General features: G+C 38.8%; 1 protein-coding gene across 4 annotated transcripts in view; it reads left to right on the top strand.

Annotated features, from left to right (window-relative positions):
• The window catches only part of WDPCP (WD repeat containing planar cell polarity effector), a 407,401-nt gene that overhangs the window by 60,169 nt on the left and 322,191 nt on the right, over positions 1 to 25,041 (top strand). The window lies entirely within an intron of this gene.

The raw sequence follows: 25,041 nt of genomic DNA, 5'->3' as shown, positions 1-25,041 counted from the left end.
TGTTGTATTTTCTTTTTGTTTTTTAAGATTTATTTATTATTTATTTCTCTCCCCTTCCCCCTTCCCCCCCCTCCCCCCCCATTGTCTGTTCTCTGTGTCTATTTGCTGTGTCTTCTTCTTTGTCTCCTTTCTGTTGTTGTCAGCAGCACGGGAATCTATGTTTTTTTTTGTTGAGTCATCTTGTTGTGTCAGCTCTTTGTGTGGGCAGTGCCGTTCTTAGGCAGGGTGCACTTTCTTTTGCGCTGGGCAGCTCTCCTTATGGGGCGCACTCCTTGCGCGTGGGGCTCCCCTACGCGGGGGACAACTATGCGTGGCACGGCACTCCTTGCGCGCATCAGCACTGCGCATGGGCCAGCTCCACACTGGTCAAGGAGGACCAGGGTTTGAACCGCGACCGCAGACCTCTCATGTGGTAGACAGACGCCCTAACCGCTGGGCCAAGTCCGCTTCCTGGCATGTTGTGTTTTCATTCTCAGTAGACTCAAGGTAGTTCCTATTTTCACTTTTGATTTCCTTGTTAATACATTGGTTGTTTAAGAGTATGTTGTTTAATTTTCACATGTGTTAATTTTCCATTTCTCCCTGTTATTGATTTCTAGCTTCATCTTTTGTGGTATATTGTATGACTTCAATGTTATTGAATTTATTGAGATATGTTTTGTGACCTAACACATGGGCTATCCTGGAGAATGATTCATGTATACTTGAGATGAATGTGTATTCAGTTTTTGTTGGGTGCAGCGTTTTATATACATCTGATAGGTCTAGCTGGTTTAGTATATTATTCAAGTCCTGTACTTCCTTATTGATCTCCTGACAACTCATTATTGAGAGTGGTGTATTAAAGTCTCCTACTATTAATGTAGTACTGCCAATTTCTCCCTTTAAATCTGTCAGTATTTGATTCATATATTTTGGGGCTCTGCTGTTAGGTGCATATATATTTATAATTGTTATACCTTTTCATTGTTTTGTCCCTTTATCAGTATATAATAACCGTCTTTGTCCCTTGTAACTGTTTTCGACTTAGTATATCTTATCCAATATTAGTACAGCTTCTCTGACTATCTTTTGGTTATTATTTGCATGGTATATATTTTTCCCATTCTTTTATCTGCATCCTACTTGTATCTTTGAATTTAAGGTAAGTCTCTTACAGACAGCATATAATTGGGGTCACATTTTTAAAATACATTCTGCCAATCTCTACCTGTTGACAAGAGAGTTTAATCCATTTACATTTAAAGTCACTGCTGGTAACACAAGACTTTCTTTTGCTATTTTGCTGTTTAAGTTTTGTAAGTCTTATATTGTTTTTGACCCTGACTTCTGTTAATGCTTGCTTTTATATATATTTGCTTTTTTGTGCTGTATGATACTGAGTGTCTTTTTATTTCTATCTGGATATATTTTTCACCTCTTTTCCTTGTGGTTACCTTGGGGATAAAATGTAACATCCTATATATGTAACAGTCATATTTGGTTTGATACCAACGTAACTTCAAAAACATGCACATATACTTTCCCTATACCCTTCTGTACCCACTTCTGTACCCCCAGGAGAGTTCTTATTCGTTGATAACACTTAGAAATGAAAGTGTCCCATTTATATCCATGTATAGGAAACTTAAAAGGCTTCCTAAACTTATTTTTTCCTTCCTAGATCAGGCTATTAAAAAAATATATGTTGCTTTCTAACTTATTGCTTATATATATATAAATATATGTATTTTTCCAGAGGTAAATGTGAAGTTCATTAGTATCTAATTATCAGAATCATTGACTTTATTTTGCCAGCTTCACCATAGTGTGATTTAGAGTACTTTTACTAACCTTTGGGCACTTCTCCAGGTATTTTTTTTTTTAAGATTTATTTATTTATTTATCCCCCCCCCCCCCCCCCGGTTTCTACTTTCTGTCCATTCACTGTGTGTTCTTCTGTGTCTGCTTGTATTCTCATCAGGCAGCACTGGGGATCTGTGTCTCTCTCTTTTTTTAAAAATTTCTTTGTCTTTTTTTTTTCATGTTACATGAAAAAAATATATGGTCCCCGTATATCCCCCACCCCCTCACCCCACTCCTCCCATAACAACAACCTCCACCATCATCAATGGACATTCATTGCACTTGGTGAATACACTCTGAGCACTGCTGTACTACATGGTCAATGGTCCACATTATAGTTTACACTCTCCCCCAGTCCACTCAGTGGACCTTGGCAGGACATACAATGTCCAGTAACTGTCCCTGCAGTACCACCCAGGACAACTCCAAGTCCTGAAAATGCCCCCACATCACATCTCTTCTTCCCATTCCCCACACTCAGCAGCTACCATGACCACTTTCTCCATCTCAATGCTACATTTAGTTCCATTACTAATCACATTAGTTCCAGAATAGAATATCAGTAAGTCCACTCTAATCCATACTCTATTCCTCCATTCTTTAGACCCTGGGATGGTTATGTCTGCTCCACCTCTGTATCGAGAGGGTGCTTAGATTCCACTTGGATGATGGATGCAATTTGCAGTTGTAGGCTCTCTTGGCTCCCTGGTGTGGTGGTTGATCTTCTTCACCTCCCTGTTAGCTGACTGGGGTAAGTCCAATAAACCAGAGTGTAGGAGATGCAAGTCTGTTGAGGCTCAGGGCCTGCCTATCACATGGACAGTCCAGAGATTCAGGTTCCCTGAGTATACACTAAACCCCAGCACCAACCACAGGTCTCAAAAAAGTGACAGGAGAGGCTTGTGAACAATGATCACATCTGATTCCAACTCCATCACATTCAAGAACACAAACTCCAAAGTAAGGCCAACTGACATGGTACTGAAGTCCATCTGCCATGATCATAGAACCCGTTGTCTCAAGCCCTAGAAGAACCAGTACCTGGAGTTGTATCTACTTTAGCTGTCTCTGGGACTCTGCTGAGGTTGTGTGTAAGGGCGACCCCTCTGATGACCACCTGGCTCTTTTTTGGAGACTCATAGCCATATAAACTCATTTGTCCTTTCCATTTCTCCCTTTTATTCAAGGTCAAAAAGCATTTTTAACTCCTGATATTACATATAGGATGAGATGTTCTGCTGGTCTGAGTTGACCCTTTTATTCAAGGTTGTTCTCCAGCCACATCTTCAGCTGGTACTTGGCAGTAATCCCTTGGTGCCAGGGAGGCTCATCCCTGGGAGTCATGTCCCACGCTGGGGGAAGGCAATGCACTTACATGCTGAGTTTGGCTTCAAGGCTGGCCACATTTGAGCAACATGGAGGCTTGCAAGAGGTAACTCTTAGGCACCCTGCAGCTCTAGGCCTAGTTCTTATTTCAGGCACACAGGCTTACAAGCATAGTCCTTAGCATCAAGGGCTCATTGTTGAGCCATCCTTCCTTATTGGTCTTAGCCATTGCACTCGGGGGATTGTTGCTATTCCATTAGGGAATGTGACAGAGCTCCCCTGGCCAGGAACTCAGCATCCTCAGCTGTCGTTCCCAACTGTAACCACTATGAAAATATCCAAACATTTTTATGCACCCCGCACATATGCCCTGGAGAACTTCTTCCCAACCATGCACCCCCCACCAATAACACCTCACACCAGTATTCCTCCCCCACCACCATTGAAACCCTCTGTGGTCCAAAACCTCCCCCAAAATGAAGCCCACTATATTGCCAGGTTCCATTAATAGTAAAATGGAATATGGTGATGGGTTTAGAGGTTAGATATAGAATACATACTAATTTAGAAAAATTAAAGTAAAAATAAATTGGGGTATCAAAAATTTTTTAAATGAAAGAGCTTTGTTTTTGATATTTTGCCTTCCATCACTGCAATAAGTGTTGCCCTGTATGCACATTGGCAAGGCAGCTTCTTCTATCTCTTCCTCAGTGTCTACATCCTTTTTCTTTTTCCCCCCTAATTATTAAGCTTGTTTTCACAAAAGTTTTAGACCGCAGTAATTCATATATGCAATATACAGTACTCCCACATATTCAACATCAGACACTTTGTCCCTTCCCCAGCAGTAATCTTTGTGCATGTTCATACTATATTTACTGCAAATGATGTACAGATATTGAGACAATAGCTTTCAAACAAGGTTACACTTGGGTTTACATTGTGGTTTATATTTTAGACTATACAATTTTCTAAATTTTTAGTTATCTTATGTTTACATTATGATTTACATTTTAGCCTGTAGGCCCCTATACATTTTTGGTGTAATTTAACATGTCCTATATCGATCCTTGCATAATCTTGTGGAACACTTCCATTGCCCCACAGTTACACTGATTCCACCTATTCAATACCTCTATCCCCCTCCCCTCAGGGCCCACTGTGACAATCATTCTTCATTGCTTGAAGGGCCATGTTCAGAGATACTGGCAACAATGCTGAAGGCTTGACATGCTCGACTGTCCTAATGCATTGGGAGCCACCATTTCTCTCGAGAGATTACAATTCCCTCTATTTGAGAACATCAGTCCTCCCCAGGATGTGGGTATACCTTCACTCTTATTGTATGGGTCTCCATCCAATGATATAACCCACTATGACAAAATGAACACTCACACACTCCCCTTTAAGCATCTTAAACAGGTAACCTTCCTTATTATATTTTTGAAAAAGTTTTCTCAACATTATACTCTCAACCAAATACCTGACAATCTCCTATGTTCATATGTTCCTCTCCCCTCCCCCCAATTTCTCGGGCCATATTACCCATCCTCCCATCCCTAGTCCCCCTCAAGCCCACAAAGCCCCACCCAAAGGTATCCCTCTGCCCCCATTTTATCCTTCCCTGTACAAATACTTACCTCCAGCTTATCATAGATTTCACCCAGGTAGGTGTCAGCTTGCAACCTTCCTCTACCTCCCAAATTCCTTTAAGCCTATCATCCAGTCTCTAGCTCTCTGAGGCCACTTGGTTTACCTATTTCATATCATTGAGGTCATGTAGTATTTGTCCTTCAGTGCCTGGGTTGCTTCACTCAACGTAAGGTTCTCAAGATTCATCCATGTTATCACATATGTTTGTAGTATATTCATTCTTAAAGCTGAGTAGTATTCCATTGTATGTATATACCACATTTTATCCATTCATCCGTTGATGGGCATTTGGGTTGATTCCAACTTTTGGCGATAGTGAACAATACTGCTGTGAAAATTGGTGTGCATATATCGGTTTGTGTCCTTGTTTTCAGTTCTACTGGGTACATACCCAGCAGTGGAATTGCTGGGTCATATGGCAGATCTATAGCTAGTTTTTTGAGAAACTGCCAAACTGTCCTCCAGAATGGCTGGATCCTTCTGCATTTCCACCAGTGTTCCTATTCCTCCACATCCTCTCCAGCACTTGTAGTCTTCTGTTTTTTTCATAGCTACCAATCTTATGGGAGTAAGATGGTATCTCATTGTAGTTTTGATTTGCATTTCCCTAATAGCTAGAGAATTGGAACATTTTTTTCATGTAACTTTTAGTCATTTGTATTTCTTCTTTGGAGAAGTGTCTGTTTAAATCTTTTTCCCATTTTTAAAATGGGTTGTCTTTTTATTTTCAAGATATAGGAGTTCTTTATATATGCAGGATATAAGTCTCCTATCAGATATATGGTTACCAAATATTTTCTCCCATTGTGTAGGCTCTCTTTTCACTTTCTTGACAAACTTCTTTGAGGTGCAGAAGGCTTTAATTTTGAGGAAGTCCCATTTTTCTATTTGTTCTTTTGCTGTTTGTGCTTTGGGTGTGAAGTTTATGAAGCCATTTCCTATTACAGGGTCCTATAGGTGGTTCCCTACATTGCTTTCCAAGCCTTTATGGTCTTGGTTCTTATATTTAAGTCTTTGATCCATCTTGAGTTGATTTTTGTATAAGATGTGAGTTGGTAATACTCTTTCATTCTTTTACATATGGATGTCCAGTTCTCCAGGCACCTTTTGTTGAAGAGGCCATTCTCTCCCAGTTGAGAGGGTTTGGTGGCCTTATCAAATATTACATGACTGTATATATGAGGATCTATATCAGAACTCTCATCTCGGTTAGTGTGCCAATACCATGCTGTTTTCACTACTATAGCTTTGTAGTATGTTTTGAAGTCAGGTAGTGTGATTCCTCCAATTTCGTTTTTATTTTTCAATATGTCTAGCTATTCAGGGTCTCTTTCCTTTCCAAATAAATTTCATAGCTAGTTTTTCTAGTTCATTAAAGAATGCTGTGTTGATTTTTATTGGGATTGCAGTGAATGTGTAGATCAGTTTTGGTAGGATAGACATCTTAATAATATTTAGTCTTCCTATCCTTGAACAGGATATATTCTTCCATTTATTTAGGTCTTCTTTGATTTCCTTGAACAGTGTTTTCTGAACACTGTTTCCTTGAACAGTGTAGTTTTCTGTGTATAAGTTTTTTACCTCTTTAGTTAAATTTATTCCTAGGTACTTGATTTTTTTATTTACTATTGTAAATGGTATTTGTTTCTTGATTTCCTCCTCAGATTGCTCATTATTGGTGTACAGAAATACTACTGATTTTTGCACATTGATCTTATAACCTGTGACTGTACTGAACTCATTTATGAGTTCTAGAAGCTTTCTTGTAGACTTCTCAGGGTTTTCTATGTATAGGATCATGTCATCTGCAAATAATGCAGTTTTGACTTCTTCCTTTCCAATTTGGATGCCTTTTATATCTGATTCTTGCCTCAGTGCTCGAGCAAGTACTTCTAAGACAATATTAAATAGAAGGGGTGATAATGGGCATTCTTGTCTTGTTCCTGATCTTAGAGGGAAAGATTTTAGGATTTCACCATTGTAAATGATGTTAGCTGTGGGTTTTTCATATATACCCTTTATCATGTTCAGGAAATTTCCTTGTATTCCAATCTTTTGCAGTGTTTTTATCAAGAAAGGGTGCTGTATTTTGTCAAATGCTTTTTCTGCATCTATAGATATGATCATGTGCTTTTTTCCCTTCAATCTGTTTATGTGGTATATTACATTGATCGATTTTCTTATGTTGAACCACCTTTGCATACCCAGAATGAATCCCACTTGGTCATGGTGTATAATTTGTTTAATGTGTTGTTGAATATGATTAGCAAGTATTTTGTTGAGGATTTTTGCATCTAGGTTCATCAGAGAAATTGGTGTATAATTTTCCTTTCCTGTAGTGTCTTTGTTTGGTTTTGGTACTAGGGTAATGTTGGCATCATAGAATGAGTTAGGCAATGTTCCTTCTATTTCTATTTTTTGGAAGAGTTTCAGAAGATTGGCATTAGTTCTTTCCAGAATGTTTTGTGGAATTCACCTGTGAAGCCATCTGGCCCAGGGCTCTTCTTAGTTGGGAGGTTTTTGTGACTGATTCTCTCTCTTTACTTGTGATTGGTTTGTTGAGATCATCAATTTCTTCTTTTGTCAATAGAGGCTGCTTATGTGTTTCTAAAATTTGTCCATATCCTCTAAATTGTCCTTCTTGTTGGAATATAGTTTTTCAAAGTATCTTCTTATGATAGTCTTTATTTCTGTGTGGTCAGTGGTGATATCTCCTTTCTCATTTTTCATTTTGTGTATTTCCGTCTTCTCTCTTTTTTTCTTTGATAGTCTAGCTAAGGGTTTGTCAATGTTATTGATCTTCTCAAAGAACCAGCTCTTGGTTTTGTTTATCTTTTCAAGTACTTTCTTATTTTCTATTTCATTTAGTTCTGCTCTTATCTTTGTTATTTCTTTTTTCTTCTTTCTTTGGTGTTACTTTGTTGTTGTTTTACTAATTCCTTCAAGTGTGCAGTTATTTCTTCAATTTGAGCTTTTTTTTGATGTATGAATTTGTGGCTATAAATTTCCCTCTCAGTACTCAGTACTGGTTTTGCTGCATCCCATAAGTTTTGGTATGTTGTATTATCATTTTCATTAGTTTCAAGGTAGTTATTAATTTCTTTTGAGATTTCCTCCTTGACCCACTCTTTCCCTAAGAGTGTGCTGTTTAATTTCCATATCTTGGTGTGAAATCTGGGCCTCTGGTCTTTGCAGATTTACAGCTTCACTCCACTATGGTCAGAGAAATTATTTTGTATGATTTTGATCTTTCTGAATTCATTGAGCCTTTCTTTGTGGCCTAGCATATGGTCTGTCTTGGAGAATGATCCATGTGCACTTGAGAAAAATGTATATACTGCTGTATTTGGGTATAATGTTCTGTACATGTCTATTTGTTCCAGCTCCTCTAATATACTGTTCAAAGTCTTTGTTTATTGATTCTCTTTTGAGATGTTCTGTCCAAAGTTGATAGTGGTGTATTAAAGTCCCCCACTATAATTGTAGAGGCATCTATTCTTTCACTTAGTTTTTCCAGTGTTTGCCTCATGTATTTGGAGGTGCCTTTGTTAGGAGCATAAATGTTTATGATTGTTCATTCTTCTTGAAAGATTATCTCTTTCACTAATATGTAGTGTCCATCTTTGTCTCTCAAAATTGTTTTGCATTCAAAGTCTATTTTGTCTGATACTAATATAGCTACTCCTGCCCTTTTTTGGTTATTGTTTGCTTGTAAGATTGTTTTCTAGCCATTCACTGTCAACCTCCTTGAATCCCTGGGTCTAAGATGAGTTTCTTATAGACAACATATAGATGGGTCATATTTCCTTATCCAAATTTCCAATCTGTGTCTCTTTAACAGGTGAATTTAATCCATTGACATTTAATGTTATTACTTTTAAGGAATTATTTATATTAGCCATATTTTCTTTGGATTTGTGTTTGTCTTATGTTGTTTGATTTTTTTTCCCTTCTTTTTGTAGTTTTAGTTGTTCTTACACTCTCCTCCAAATCTTTCTCTCCTGTTTGTTTCTTTCCTCCTGCAGAACTCCCTTTAGTATTTCTTGAAGGGCCGGTTTCTTGTTGGTATACTCTCTTAGTTTCTGTTTATCTGTGAATATTTTGAGCTCTCCATCATTTTTGAATGCTAGCTTTGTGGGGTAGAGTATTCTTGGTTGGGAATTCTTTTCTTTCAGTACCTTGACTATGTCATACCACTTTTGCCTCCATGGTTTCAGATGAAAGATTAGCACTTAATCCGATGGAGCCTCCCTTGTATGTGATGGTTCTCTTTTCTCTTGCTGCTTTTAGTATTTTCTCTTTGTCTTGTGCATTGGGTAATTTGACAAGTATATGTCTTGGGGTAGGACTGTTAGAATTTATGTTGTTTGGCGTGCGTTGTGCTTCCTGGACATGTACATCCATCTCCCTCCATAGTTTTGTGAAGTTTTCAGCCATTATTTCCTCCAACACCCCTTCTGTCCCCTTTCCCTTCTCTTCTCCTTCTGGGATGCCTATAATGTGTATGTTTGTGCATTTTGCATTGTCATTCAGGTCCCTAAGTCCCTGATGGATTTTTTCTATCTTTTTATTGATTAATTCTACTATCTGTTTGATTTCAGATGTACTGTCTTCCACATCACTAACCTTTCCTCTCCCTCTTCAAATACTGCTGTTATTTGCTAAGAGTATATTTTTGATTTCTTGGATTGTGCTATTGATCCCCATTATCTCTGTGATCATTTTGTGCATGATCACAATTTCTTCTGTATGCTCTCCTAGTGTTTTCTTAATATGCTTAATCTCTTCCTTTACTTCATTGAATTGGTCCATGATACATGTTTTGAGAACTTTAATTACTTGTTCGGCATTCCACTTCTCTTCCTGGTTTTTAGTTTGTTCATTGTATTGGGCCATGTTTTCCTGATTACTGGTATGGTCTGCAGTTTTTTTGCTGCTGTCTGGTCATCATTTTATCTTGTTGGGTTTATTCTGTTGATTATCTTCTTATTTTAGCTTTGGGGTTTAATTAGTTGTTGTTTTTCTGTGTGTGTTAAGTCTTCTCTTTGTCGCTTTTTTCTTTTTATTCTATTTCCTTGTTGTTGGCTAAGTTCCCTTGAAGGAAAATATTAGGTCCAGAGAAAGCAAGGGTCAGAAAAGAAAAATATAATAGTAGTATTGATAGTGAGTGTTAGCAGAAGAACCATGTGAGATCTAGGAGAATGGATACAGAATTCATGGAAGTGATGTATAGTTATAATTATAGAAAAGTGGAGTACCTATAATGAGATATTAAACTGAGTATGGGGAGGAATATACTATGAATTAAAAGGTCAGTGTGATCAGGAGAGAGGGAAAAAGAAAAGAGGACAATAACATAAAAAGCGAATAAATAATAGAATACATATTAGAGGTATTAGAGAGAAAAAGTCAGAAATATTAGGGGCTAAACAGAGAGAGGTGGAATGTAAGAGAAACAGTAAATGATGGAGGAGGGAATGATATAAAGGAAAGGGGATACCATTGGTAGCCAAAATCTGTACACACAGAAAAGAGAAAATTGAGGATGAGAAAGCACAGCAAATAAGAAATGTTGCCTGCAGCACTAATATAAAAAAAAGAAAACGGGGGAAAAAGGAGAAAGAAAGAGAGAAGAAAAAAAAAGCAGAGAGGGGGAAAAAATAAGAAAGGGCAGTGGCGGGGATAAAGAGGAAGAAAAAACAAGAAAACAGACCAACAAAAAAGACCAGACAAGGCTTCAGGCAAAGACTTCTCTTTGCAACTGAATAAACTGCTTAGGAGTCTGACCTTCCCTCTTTCTCCCTTCCTCACTTCCTTCTCTCCCAAGGCAGCAGGAAGGCTGTGTGAGGGCTCCTGTAGGAAATTCAAATAGATCCCTGGTGAACCAACTCACCTGAAAAAATAATGACTCTTAATTTCTTGAGAGAGCACCCCCCCCTTGCCAGGAACCCTAAATATGTATTGGAAGCCTGTAAAGCACATCCTACTGTCCCTCTCCCTTAGGTGTGCTACAAGGGGGCTGGTTAATTTTCTGACCCCACCTTCTCCCAGACCAAGTTTCCTATCCCAGGGAGTTTAGGTAAATTGGGCCCTCTCACCAGATTTGCCTCTTCTCTATTCCTCGGCTCTCCCCAAGTCAGCTGATATCTCCTCCAAACTCAATAGAAAAGAGAGAGGCTCGTTGGGATTAGGATGATGGAGATAGACTCACTCCAGAGACCGGAGACCGGTTTATGACTCATGTTTGCTTTATTTAGGAAGTTGCAGTGTTTATATAGTGGTTTGGCTTATGGGACATAGCTGATAGGTGGAGGGCTTACTGGAGGAGCGTGAGGTGGGGCTGGAGACATTTGGCTCAGCGCTGGTGCGCCATCTTTTGGGTGTGCCCAAAAGCGTGTAGACTAGAGAGTGTGTTCATCTAGTCGCTCGCAACACAGCCAGGCTGAATGTTTTTGCCGCTCTACTTACATTTCCCCCTCTGTTATTAATTAGAGCTAATTGTACTAATTTTAGTTCTTTAGTTTTTTGGGATAAAGCTTGAAGGCTTTTGTTGATACATTGATAGATATATATATATGACAACAATTAAGATTCTTATTATAAGCCATAGCAGAAGGTTGGGAAGTGATAGGAGGGACTGAACGCACTCTAGCATTGCAGCTAGTAAAGAGGTGTTTACTTTAGAGGCTCGGGTGTTGTTAATTGATAAGATTTGGGATGTTAGTAGTTGGGTGAGGTTGAGGAACTGTTGGTTTTAAGGGCTAAGTAAGTGGGTTTTGAGTTGCTGCTGAGCTAGCGAAGCGTTAGTTACAGGAATTGAGGTAACGCATATGGAGGGGAATTACTGGTTACAATGGGTAAGAGTAAGTTGCTAGAGCATATATATATATATATATATATATATATATATATTTTTTTTTAAGAGATTTATTTGTTGCTGGAGGTTAAGTAAGGTGCTGTGGATATGATTATTAATGAGAGACTGTGTGTTAAATGTGGTGGTTATTTTTTTAGCCAGCAGGTTTAGTGTGGTTTCAGTGTGATTGGTTTGGATGAAGGCTGCTACCCCTGTGCCTATGCTGGCTAGGCTGGTGATGATGGCCATAATTATAGCGACGACAAGGTTAATGGTTTTTTTGGAGTGGATTTGTTTATGAGTAATGATATTAAAGGGACTTTTTTAGTTAGTAGCATTTATAGGCACCCACAGTAATGTGGGGATGCGCACGGGGATGGCAGAGGGGAAAGCTGAGCTGTTCCAGCAGTTGGTGATATTGCAGCTGCTGGAGGAGTTATAGCACTGAAAGGACTCATTGGTGCTAACAATAAACAGAAAAGGTAGGGTGAAGCATACTAGCGTAGTATAATGCGAGTGTTTATGGCTAATTATGTTAAGATTTTCTTTTCAAGTTCTATTCAATGTTTTATTTAATGTTTTCCATGTTTTGTTGGTTAAGGTAGAGTTTATAGTGATGAAGGGATGCAAGTCCATGCAGGCGTTTTTGCCACAAAGTGTTCATTGTTCAAAAATCGTTTTTAGTTCTAGTTGAGGGTTGCAACTCGAGTAGGGTAGCGTGCCTTTCTCTATGTCTGGGCTTGTGGTTCAAAGAGTTGGTGTAATTTTGCCGTGTGGAGGTTTCGTGGGGATGCAATTGGTCCAGGGAGGAAGCTTAGATACTTTGGTGGAAGGAATTAATGAGGAACTGGTACGGGCAATGTACTCAAGGCTGGCTGAGTGGCCTTGACGTGCTGGAACGGCGGTTGGTTTAGTTCATATTGGTGACAGGAAAATGACCGTTGAGACTAATAAAAGAGCCATTTCGTTTATTATAGCTTTTTTCACTATTTTTATTTTTTACAAAGTCCCCAAGAGAGATGGATAGAAGTTGAACTTACTTTTTATTTTTTTTCGGTGGTTTTTTTCTGCATGGTAAACTTGAGGATATGTTATAAAGAGCTGTTCATTGAGGGGACCAGAAAATTGAACCTGCACTCCTTGGCCCCTCTGTACCTCCCACCTAAACCCTCCTACTTCCGGAGTTAGTCTGTGTCCGGAGGGGGAAGGCAATGCCAAATTTCTGGGAGTGCCGGGCTCGGGAAATGTGGCCCGGGAGAATGTGGACTCGAGGTATCCAGCATGGGCTGTGAGGGTTCAGGACACAGGCCTGGGGTTCACACGTTTGGGGGACACGGGGCCTGGAAACTCTGCCCCACAACTGGCAGCTCTCAGTGAACGCCACGGCTCCTAGCCCAAGGGGGGGCAGGGATTTACTGCCTTCAGTGTTAGAAACCCGCAGTTCTACCTTGAGCAAGCACCAATTCTGCTGCAGTCTCTCCAGATTGATGTCCAGACACCTCCACCCTGCGCTCCCGAAACAGCCTGCTCGGGTAGGACTCCATCACCACACGGCTGGTCCTTTGCAAGAGAGATGACGACAGTGTACTTACTCAGATGCTATTTTGCCCTGCCTCTTCCTGTGTCTCTTTTTGTTGCACCATCTTGCTACATCAGCTCTCCCTGTGTGTGGCACCACCCCTGGGTGGGTTGCAGTTTCATGTGGGGCGGCTCTCCTTGCACAGGAGCTACTCCTTGAGTTGGGGGGGCACTCTTATGTGGGGGCCCTGTGGGGGCTGGCACTCCTTGCGCACAGCAGTACTGTGTGTGTGTGGGCCAGCTCACCACATGAGCCAGGAGGCCCTGGGTATCGAAATCTTGGACTTCTATTTGGTAGGCAGATGCTTTATCTGTTGAGCCACATCTGCTTTCCTCCAGGTGATTTTTTTTTTAATGAATTCTTCAGAGTGTTAGCTATTAATCAGTTCTTTTAGCATCCCAATATACCTTTCACTGAATTTTAAGATTTAAAATTTTCTAATCATTTAAATCATCTTTAATGTGGCCTTTGCATCTTTGTACTTGATTTTCTATGCATAAAGTTATTATACTTATTATTTCTTTTCCTAGCACTTAAGTTAAAACTGCAGTATCTCAATATGCTTAATGAATTTTTAAACTTTAATTTCAGAAGAATAAGTGCTACAGACTTGCAAAAACATAATTTGAAAATTTAATTATTTAAGTTCATTCATTCATTCATTCATTCATTCATTCATTTATTGGAGTATGGGGCTGGGAATATAACTCTGGATCTCATATGTGGGAAGTTAGTGCTCAACCACTGAGCCACATTGACTCCCTGAGGTTTTTTTTTTTGTTTGTTTGCTTGCTTGTTGTTTCTTTTTTTGTTCTAGGAGGCATTAGGTACTGAACCTGGGACCTCCCATGTGGGAATCAGGTGTTCAACTGCTTGAGCCACATTTGCTACCCTAAATTTATTTTATATTTATATAATTTTGTGAATTTTGAATAACAAAATTTAAATTTTAAATTTTTGTTTCTGTCTTTCTGACGGCGATAAACATTGAAGAAAAAGTTAACTGCTTTTCTCTGGTTAGCTGACCTCAAGTCTACAGCAGTGAGAACAACTTTCACTTTTAAGAAGGAGGCTCTTCCCCACAGACATTTATTTAACAACTGGATGAAAAATTCATGGACACTGGTCTTCCTTCACAACAGGTCTAGATCTGGGAGATGCCAATTAAGTGGAGAGAATGTGACTGAAATCAAGAGGCCTTTTGGCCCAGAGTCTGAAAACATGTACCACACATGCTGAAATGAATATTCCAAAACCACAGGCACAGAATTCTAACAGTGAAACTACAAAGCAGGCCTACAGCATGTTCAAATGGTACAAGAAGATTACCACACTAAGTTAGATTTCTGTCAATGAATGAAGTGAAAAATGGTAAATTTCCCTGATTCTTTTGACAAGTTAACCTTTTCTGATGAAGCAAGATTCCATAGAAGTGACAGTGTTGTCCATCACAATTGCCATGCTTGGTGCACAGAAAAACCTAAAGAAGTTTGGTCACACAAGACTCCCCCAAAGCTAACATTTATATGCCGTTAGGAAGTCTTGCATTGTTAACCCTTCTTTTTCTACTGAGATATAATTCACATACCATAAAATTCACCCTTTTAAAGTATACACTTAAGTGGATTTTGTATATTCATCACCACTATCAAATTCAGAACATTTTTCATCACTCCAAAAAGAAATCCCATGTACATTAGCAGACACTCCCCTTTTCCCCTTCCTTCTACCTCTGGCAACCACGGGTCTACTTTCTGTTACTGTGGATTTGCCTGGTTTGCACATTTCATCTAAATGTAATCAAAGGATATGTGGTCTTCTGTATGTGTTGGCCTTTTACTTTTTTTTCATTCCCCCCACCCCCTTGTGGCTTGCTTGCTGTCTGCTCTCTTTGTCCATTTTTCTGTGTGTCTGTATTTATTTTTATTTTATCCGCCCCCCCCCCCTTGTGGCTTGCTTGTTGTCTGCTCTCTGTGTCCATTCCCTGTGCACTTTTCTGTGTTTTTACTTGTCTTCCTTTTTTGTTGCGTCACCTTGCTGAGTCAGCACTCTGAGGTGCCCGCAGGCTGGCGGCTCTCCGCAGCATGCGGGCAGGCCTGCCTTCACAAGGAGGCCCCGGGACACGAACCCAGGGCCTCCCATACGGGAGCCCAACTGTTTGAGCCACTTCCTAGCCCTTTCCTTTTAAAGAGTCTAAAGCTGATGAAGAATCTTACTTAGAAGTGTTCCACAATTTTTTCATTTCTGTAGATAGTTTATATCCAATTAATTTCTGTAGATAGTTTATATCCAATTAACTAATACCATTTTCAACAAGATAGAATACCTGTCTTTATGCACTGTGTGTGTGACTGTTTCTGGATAGTGGATCACTGGAGGAAGTCTTCCTGTCCTCTCTATCACCTTTTTGTTGTTGTTGCCAAGACTGTTATATGTTTCAAAGCCTTTTTCTTGGGTGATCTTGGCTAGAATTACAAATGTAATCATTTCAGCCACTGAGCTGGCAGTGGGCCATATGTGTGTGTATATTTGTCTGTTTCCTAGCTCTGACCCCTGAGGGCTTAGAAGCAATGACAGTCTTAGAGCAGTGTGCACCCTAGTGCCCTGATCTTGGTTTCTAAATACCATTTGCCACCAAAAGGAATCAGGACTTCTAGGAGAAGTGACTTGTATAAGAAAGCTAGAAAGGGGAAATGGATGTGCTGCAAGTGATAGAGCTTCCACCTACCATATGGGAGGACCTGAGTTCGATCCCTGGGACCTCCTGGTGAAAAAGAAGAAGAGAAAGTGTGCCCATGCAGCTAGGCAGTGCCGGCATGGTGAGCACAAGTGCCTGTGTGGTGAGCGCGGGCCTGCACGAGTGCCCGCACGGGTGAGCCAATGCCTGTGGAAGTGAGTCACACAGCAAGATGATGCATCCAAAGAGAGACAAGGGGAGAGTCAAGGTGAAACACAGCAGAAACCAGGAACTGAGGTGGCACGATTGACAGGGAACCTCTCTCTACATCAGGGGTCTCCAGGATTGAATCCCGGTGAATCCTAGAGGAGAGAAAATGAGAAGAGAAAACACAGACGGCAAAAACAGCGGGGGGGGGGGGGGGGGGGGGGGGGAATAAGTAAATAAATAAATCTTTAAAAAAAAAAAAAAGCTAGGAGGTGCTCAAGGAATGATAAAACTATGTGAAAAGGACAGAAGAGCTAGCTTGAAGGGGCCCCATGGGCCAAATCTGAACCATTTGAATGCTAAAATAAATAATGATAGGTATAGGTTATAACTTATTATATAAATTGGAATCCGTGGGTACAAACAGGTATAAGTAAATGGTAAAAAATAAATGGGGGTGAGCAGAAAGCACTATCTAACAGTAGAATACCAATTAATACACGTAGAAAGAATGTTAGAATTAGAAAATCACCATCTGGCAGCCCTCACGAAAATGATTGATTTGGGCAAAGTCATCAATGGATCCTATAACTAGTGGGTAAATGTTTAATGTGAAATAGTGTATTTGCATAGACTCAAGATATTGCCCCACAAAACACTTAATTATATTTTAATTAAGTGCAGAATTCATTCATTAACTTTGCTGAGGAGAAATGTGGCAGATACTATCTTAACTGAGTGATAGATGTTAACAACACTAGTAGTGGAACAAATTGACTTGTGTGCGTCCTGATAAAATGAACTGAAGAGAGCATAGCATCAACTCTGTGTGATATATATGCCAATAATGCATAACCCAAATCTGATCCCCAGGAAACATCAGATAAATCCAGATTGAGGGACATTATATAAAGTAACTAGCCTTTATGCTTCAGAGATGTCAAGGTCATGAAAGACAAGGAAAGACTGAGTACCTCTTCCAAATTGAAATGGACCAAAGACATGTGACAACTAAATGCAAAGTACTGTCCCAAATTGGATCCTGGATATTATTGGAACAATTGGTAAAATTTGAATCAGGTCTCTGGTTTAAATGTTAAAATTGTATTGATGTTACTTTACTGGTTTTTATGGCTGTACTATGGTTATATAGCAGAGCATCCTTGGTTTTAGGAAATACACATTGAAGTATTAAAGAGTTATGGGGGCATCATGCCTACAACGTAATTTCAAATGGTTCAGAAAAAGTTTGTGTGTTGTATAGCTGGAATTCATCTGCGCCAGGGAACGCAGATGGAGTGGTGAGGCTTTTGTTGAACTCACATCAGAAGATTATACCAAATGGCCCTGAAAAAAGGACAGAGAAACCAGAGGACACAGATGTACTGACATATTCAAGTCTTAAACAGAACCAAAATGGGTGCTGCATTTGGTACTAGTTAAGACAGTTCAAGGTGGTACAGCTTGTTGTCTAGGAAAACCCTTCTTTTATCTATGCAAGGAACAGTGAGTGGTTATTTTTTGTTTTTTTAAAATTTTATTTACTTATGTATTTTTAAAGATACATAGATTTACACAAAATATTATTTTTTATAGAAGTCTGTACTTTATGCAGTTACTCACAGTTACTATGCTATCATAACTGAAATTTCAGTTGTGCTGTTGGGAGACTGATATTTAATTGATGCCTTCTCTGATGTGGGAGTCTACTCTAGCAGGCTCCTTCAAGCATTCTGTCAACCCTGGATGTTGACTTGCCACCTGTTAGCTGTAACTTGGATATTTAAATTTATTAGTGCCTTTGAGACTGTGTATTTTTTTGTATAAATAAAGCAATTTTTTATTTAATAACCCCGGGAAAGCAAGGACTGCCTCTGTAATATAGTGCTGTCACATTTTATGGAATTTAAATCAGGATTCATTCAAATTTAAAATAATAGGAATAAATATTTGAAAGTTGTAGGTAGTTCTCTTAATATTTTAAAAATTGTCAGGAATCACAGAATTTCAAAAAACTCTTGAATAGTGAAATGGGGACTGTGTTGTTAACTATATATGGTCCCTTTAAACAGCACTCAAAACTTCAATTCATTGCTTGCCTGTATCCTGTAAATGTTTTATATGGCTTTGACAATTCTGTGACTGATCTGATGACTTGTGTTGCTGTTTTACTACTCAGTGTTGTTATACTTCAGAATCTTTTAAAGGTATCCATTATTATGATTTGTTGGAAGAAAATATTTCTATTTCAATAAAATTCTTATTTATTATGAAAACTTAAAAAAAATAATTGGGGAAGCTGGGTCAAGGCTTTACAGGAGTTCTTTGTACTATACTTGCAAATTTTTCATTAGTTTGAAATTATTTCACAATAAAAATTTTTTTTAAATGTCCTTTTTCCTTCTAAAGTTGAGTATACTTATGACCCATTTCATATTGAATGCTCTACTTTCCAATCAAAAGTTTTTATAAAGGACCAGAGTAAAGATGAATTTGAATATTTACACAAAATAAATGAAAAATTACTCCTTGAATGTAACATTGTTGACATGGGCTTTTTTTATCTTAAAAATCCTGCACTCCGGGGTCCATAAATCATTTCTAAACAGTGATGAATTAAGGAAAAATAGCATCTTGGAGGACAAACACCCCAGGCATACATCCCCTGACCTAACCAAATGACAGACCTTGAAATAACTTCAAAGCTGCATTATTAACTGGCTCTGACATGTACTAAGATGAAGGCAAATACTTCTCACACCTTTGAAATAAGCGCTTAGTCTTGGAAGGGAACAAAAAAGTAGCATCATATTTCATAAATAGAATTTAACAGTTGAAGAGTTCACATTATTCATTTATGATGTTGTAAAATTAAATCAAGCTTATTTTTATATCTATTCTTCCTTTTCCTCCCGTCTTACAATGGTGTGTAGGGTTGGGGGGAAGCCAAAATCTTTAAAAATATTCATTGCTTTCCCCAAGTGTTTGTAAAAGTCTGTTGGGTGTTTTTATTTCAGTGCTGTTAGGACCCATACAGGTTAATTTTCATTTCACACCTTTAGTTTGGCATTCAGGGCTTTCTCTAGTTTAATGATAACCTATCTTTTCTACCTTTTCTTAACTTTACTGACTGGTAGGACTCATCTTCTTTCAATAAACTTGTATTTATTTTACCCTGAAAAACATCCTTGATTCTACTTACATGTGAGATCTTCTCACTTCTACTCTTTTCTGAGTGTTTGCTATTCAATCTGACAAAATACATTATGGGTTCCATTTCTTCCAGGAAGCTGTGTCTAATCATTTGTGAACCATTGTGATTTCTCTTTGTTAAGTAATCTTATAGCTTGTTTGTTAATGCATTTTATTTGACATTGCATCATGTATTTCCTAATCTTTTATGCGTTTTTTTAAACTTTTGTGACCGTATCCTTTGTCTTCTCAATAGTTTAGAAACTCCAAAAGAGAAGTTACTGTATTTCTACTTCACAATCTTACTGAGATTGTCAGCTGTGTTTTTTTAAAAAAATTAAATTCTTTTTTATGTATATTGCTATCCTTTAAGCACTTGTTATCAAATATCGATATAAACGTTCTTAAATTGGCATTTTCTTATTGCTTCTTGGAATCTATTTAAAATTAAAATGACTTTTTTATGCATCAGAGTAGTTATGTATCTCTCTCTGGAAGTAACTGGAGAAAAATGGTATAAAAGAGAACAAGTAGAAGAAATTTATCTTTCATAAAGGAATTTACAAATTAAAGATAGCTATTCATTAAAGAATGCAGAAATACAGATTGAATATTGATACAAATGAAATAACTTTTCCAAAGTTCCTTTGGGTAATACAATAGACCACGTGGCTATTCTTATGTAGAATATGAAATATTTTTTAGAAAGGAAAAATGTACTCATGCTTATGTGTACACTAGGATAAGATTTAAGAAAAAGGATATGTTGGATTTAGGTTTAAAAAAGGCGCACATAGAAATGTAGAAGATGATTTAAAAAAAACTATCACCCTTTTCAAATGGATGTCTTTTATTTGAACAAATAATTCACATGTGCGTATTTGGTTTTAGGAAACAAAAACATGCTGATATTTTGCTTTTACATTTTTGGGGGCTTTAATTGCTTTAATGTTTAGTATCAGTGTGGCCAACATGTCTTTGCCATTAAAAGGAATTATATTTTTGATCAGCCAAATTTTAAAAGTGTCTGAAGCTTGCAATATAACAAGTTTCTTTTTTCTTGCTTTGCTATTTAGTTATTTTTTAAAAATGCAGTAGGAATTTGCAAACTCACAGTTGGAAATAAACAATGACTTTGGCAACAAATATCTTCACTTAATATTGCTAAGGTTCATTTATCTTGTTATATGTCACTGTGGTTCATTTGTTTTGACTGCTGTGTAGTATTCTGTTAGAATATCCCATGGTTTAAAATTCATCTACTCTTCTGCTGATGGATGTTTGGGTTGTTTACAGATTTTTGGTATTGTGAAGATATGTACATTCTTATATATATTTTCTCTTGTACATGTGTGGCATTATTTTGGGTGGATATATACCTGTAAGTAAATATGTTGGGCCATAAAATATATGAATGTTCAGTTTTAGAAAATAAAGCCCAAATGTTTTCCAAAATGCTGATTCCTTCAAGATGGTTTCTGAGTCCTTTTGACACAATCATAGAAGCCTTTGAGGGCTTCCTTGTTTTTCTGGTGTAGCAAGAAAAGATCTTTGAGGCTTATCTTGTAAATTTCCTTTTGCAGACCAAGAATCAGCCATTTCTCCAAAAAGCCTTGGTTCTTTGGGAAATGGATTGTAGAGGCCACAAATTGGGTGCTGGAAGTGCCCATTACTATGGAATTAGCCATTGTTTTAGGCCTTTTCAGTGGACACAACTAGAAAATAATACTTTTTTAAGGGAAAATACAATTCAGTAATACACGGCCTTTTTCCCTTCTTTTATTTTTTGTATCCATTTTCTCCTATGCTGAAAATTTTGGTTCTAAATGGCATCAAAACAATTATTTGAACTTATTAAAGAAAGCATATATAGTTTTAGAATAACAATATTAGTATCATTACTAGCAATTTGATTACTGAAAACCATAATTCTTGGCATTTCTTCCCCATTCCTACCACCCTTATGATAAATTCCACTAGGGATAAACAGTAAATTATTGTGTTTTAAGAACACTAGAAATAATTTTTGGTGTGGTTAGATTTCATTTTTCTTTTGGTTTTAAGGGATGGCTTTTTTCTTCTCATTTTTATTTCATTCTGTTTAACAATTTTGCAAAACAATTGTATTGTTCCAAAGTCAAATCTACAAAACTCAATCTATTCAGAGAAACCTAATTGTCATTCCTTTCCTTGCCCTCTCTCCCTAGATTATCATATTTATTGTTTTTTGGTTTATCCTTCCATTTTTTTAAAAACATGTGTGTATATCTCTTTCTTAAATGAATCATAGCATACTATACATACATTCTGTGCTGTGTTTTTTTCACTAATCACTTTATCTTGAAGATCACACCATAGAAGTATGTAGATATTTTGGCATTCTTTTTTTCAGCTGCATAAAATTCCATTGTATGGATGTACCATGATTTATTCAACCAGTTCCATACTGATGGGCATTTGAGTTACTGGTGTTCTTTTGCTGTCCCAAATGGTACTGCAGGGCATTGCATTTGGGTATATGCCTTTTTGTACTTTTGATATTCCAGAAGAGGAATTTCTGTGTCTTAGGATAAATACATATTTTAAACCAATATCTTTAGGGTACAGTTTGTCAAAGCCCACTGGGTGAATCTGATTGATTCCTAAGTTGAGGAATCACTCTAGTTATTAAAACTCCTTGTGGGACACAGGTAGCTCAGTTGCCACATAGATATGACACCATAGGAATTATTCCTATATTTTACTTGATTGCTTGCGGGTAACTAGCTGATATGCAGATGGATAATCATTTGAATGGGGCCTTTCTGAAATTATATAGCCTTTAGACCAGATGTCTCTGAGGTCTAAAATTTTTCAGAGAAAAACAAAAAATCTGGTAGGGACCGAGTTTGAGGGTTCATAGGTAGAAGTCCTGCAGATGCTGGCAGTACGATTCTCTAAGGATCCTAATTTCAAGTGTTATCACTGACAATTTGGTTCTGTGGCTCAAGCCTCTGAATCCCAAGTAGTAGGGATGAGGATGAAGGCCAAGTGGTCTGAAGACATAATACATTTAAGGGTACTTCAGGACATAATCAGGGATGAGACAGAGACTTGAGTTCAAGTCAGAAGGCAGCATGAATTCTGCTTAACTTGTCCTTCTTACCTAAGAGTTTTTTGTTTGTTTGTTTTCTTTTTTACAAGGTACCAGGGAATGAACCCATGACCTTGTACATGGGAAACAGGCATTCAACCACTGAACTACAGCCACTTCCCAGTGAGAGTTGGTTTTTTCGTTTGTTTTTGTTTGTTTTTAGGAGGTCCCGGGGATCCAATTCAACCACTTAAGCTACATCTGCTCCCTTCCTAAGAGTAATTTTATGGCACAATCAAGTGTTGGACTTTCTCTTGCAATGCCTTAATGTACACTTGATCTTTGATATCCTGGAGCCCTCTCTTTTGAATGACTGAGATCTGTTGTCTTTATCTTTCTTAAAAATTTAGGTGGGGTATGTGCACAATAATCTGTATACATCTTCAGTGCAGAGTTCCTGTCTTTCATTTTCTAGCATGTGCTCAAACAAGTGGTTGGAATACATCAGGTGTACAAGAAATCTTGAATGAATAAATGAATAAATGAGAACTGAATTAATGAATGGATTCAATTGGGAGTAGAGGGAGGTAGTTTAGAATAGAAAGGCTTTTCATTGTTTTTTTTAGATGAGTGACAAAAACATAGTTAAGTGTATACAGATAGATGTTTAAGTGAAAGCTAAGCTAATTTTTCTTCTGGAAGTAGGGACTTTTGTATGGCATATAAGAAAAAATGAATTTCGGGAAGCAGATTTGGCTCAACTGATAGGGTGTCTGCCTACCACATGGGGAGGTCCAGGGTTCAAACCCAGGGCCTCCTGACCCTTGTGGTGAGCTGGCCCATGTGCAGTGCTGATGCGCTCAAGGATCGCCCTGCCATGCAAGGGTGTCCCCCATGTAGGGGAGCCCCACGTGCAAGGAGTGTGCCCTGTAAGGAGAGCCATCCCACGTGGAAAAAGTGCAGCCTGCCAGGAGTGGCGCCGCACACACTGAGAGCTGTTGCAGCAAGATGACACAACAAAAAGAGACACATTCCCGGTGCCTCTGTCAAGAATACAAGTGGACACAGAGGAACACTCAGCAAATGGACACAGAGAGCAGACAACTGTGGCTGGTGGGGAAGGGGGAGAGGAGAGAAATAAAAAATAAATCTTAAAAAAAAAAAAAGAAATAATGAATTTTAAGGTCTTGGTTTTTGGAATCTTAGAATACTGATATTTTAGAGAAGTTTAGAACAATTTAAAAGATATTTAGCAAGTAGAAATAGTTGACAGTGATTGATTCGATGTGAGCAGTGAGGGGAAAGGAGAGTAAACAACAGTAGGTTTCCGCCTTGAGCAATGGAGTGAGATGAACATTTTCTCAAACTGGAACCACAGAAAAAAGAACAGATTTGCTTGCTGATGGTGAGGAGTTCAATTTTGTTCCTTGGTAAGTAAAATATGCAAGAATTCTTATTTCATGAGTTGGCGTAGGTGAAGGGGATGGTGGCCACATAACATTCCTATTGGATGTTTTTTTTTTTTTTTCAGTAATTAACAATTGACATTTATGAAAATAGACCCTGCCATACAGCATCTCGAAAGTGCTCCCCCATGAGCTAGGTGGGCAGACTTGGCTTACACAAATGGATAGACACTGATTAAAGCAGTTTTAGAAAGCAGTCATTGCTTTAATTCTCTTCGAGAACCACATTGTCCTGAGGCCTCCCCCGCCCCCTGCCCAGCACCAGAATTATTGGCTGTATCTGTCAACGTGATGTTTTACAAAAATAAATATGCAAAAAGCAACTCGTTGGTGATCATGGAGTTAATCTGACAGCAAGTATATGTGTTTACACATTTGGCATATCTCCTCAATTGTACCCAAAGAATTTGGATGCGCTTGCTTTGGCTTCAGAGGCAAAATGAGAGGATGGGACCCAGCAACTGTGGCTGGCCTTCAGTGACCTTCACATAGTCTGCACGCATTCTATTAATTAAATAGTCCACCTGGGTATAGTTCTTCTGGTCGCTTCTGTAGGCTTGCAGGGCAGATGAAACCAAGGCTGTGATGAAAGCGTCATCCTGAGTAAGAGCACCACCAGGAGAATAGTTCTCTTTACCCAGACCTGGGGTAGTGATTCAGTGGTGACCATCAGGTATTGGCCCTGGGAGCTGGGCTGGCCTTGGGGCCCCTGAGCTCCCAGTATCAGTCCAGGGGGCAGTTCCTTGTGTGGCTTCAACCCAGAGCTGCTCTGGTGTCCGGGGTGTCTCAGGTCCTTTCGTGCCCCGCGTGGGCAATGTAGGGTTTTGGTGTATGTGTGTTGTGGAGTGTGTGGGGCACTGGCACTGTGCTGGCATTTGGTTCCCCTGCTTGTGCCTTGGTTTTGGTACCACTGACGTAGACATGGAAGCCACCAGGGGAGGGTGGCGGGCTCTGGTGATGTGGTTGAGAGGGTGGTGTGGACCTGCTTGCAGAGCTGACCACACGCCAGCCCCTTTGACATCTGTGTGTGGAAGCTTGTGCAGAGGTGTTCGGTGTCTGGGGGCTCATGGTGGAGGGCAGGGTCTGCCCAGGAACCAAAGGCCATGTGCTTGGAAGAACTGTGCGTTTTTTCCCCGGACTGTGGCAGTGGACTACAGTTTGGCACTT

This window comes from Dasypus novemcinctus, chromosome 17 (assembly GCF_030445035.2).
Source record: "Dasypus novemcinctus isolate mDasNov1 chromosome 17, mDasNov1.1.hap2, whole genome shotgun sequence".
NCBI lineage: Eukaryota > Metazoa > Chordata > Mammalia > Cingulata > Dasypodidae > Dasypus > Dasypus novemcinctus.
Note: the sequence above shows the minus strand (reverse complement) of the source record. Positions and strands in the feature narration are given on the sequence as shown.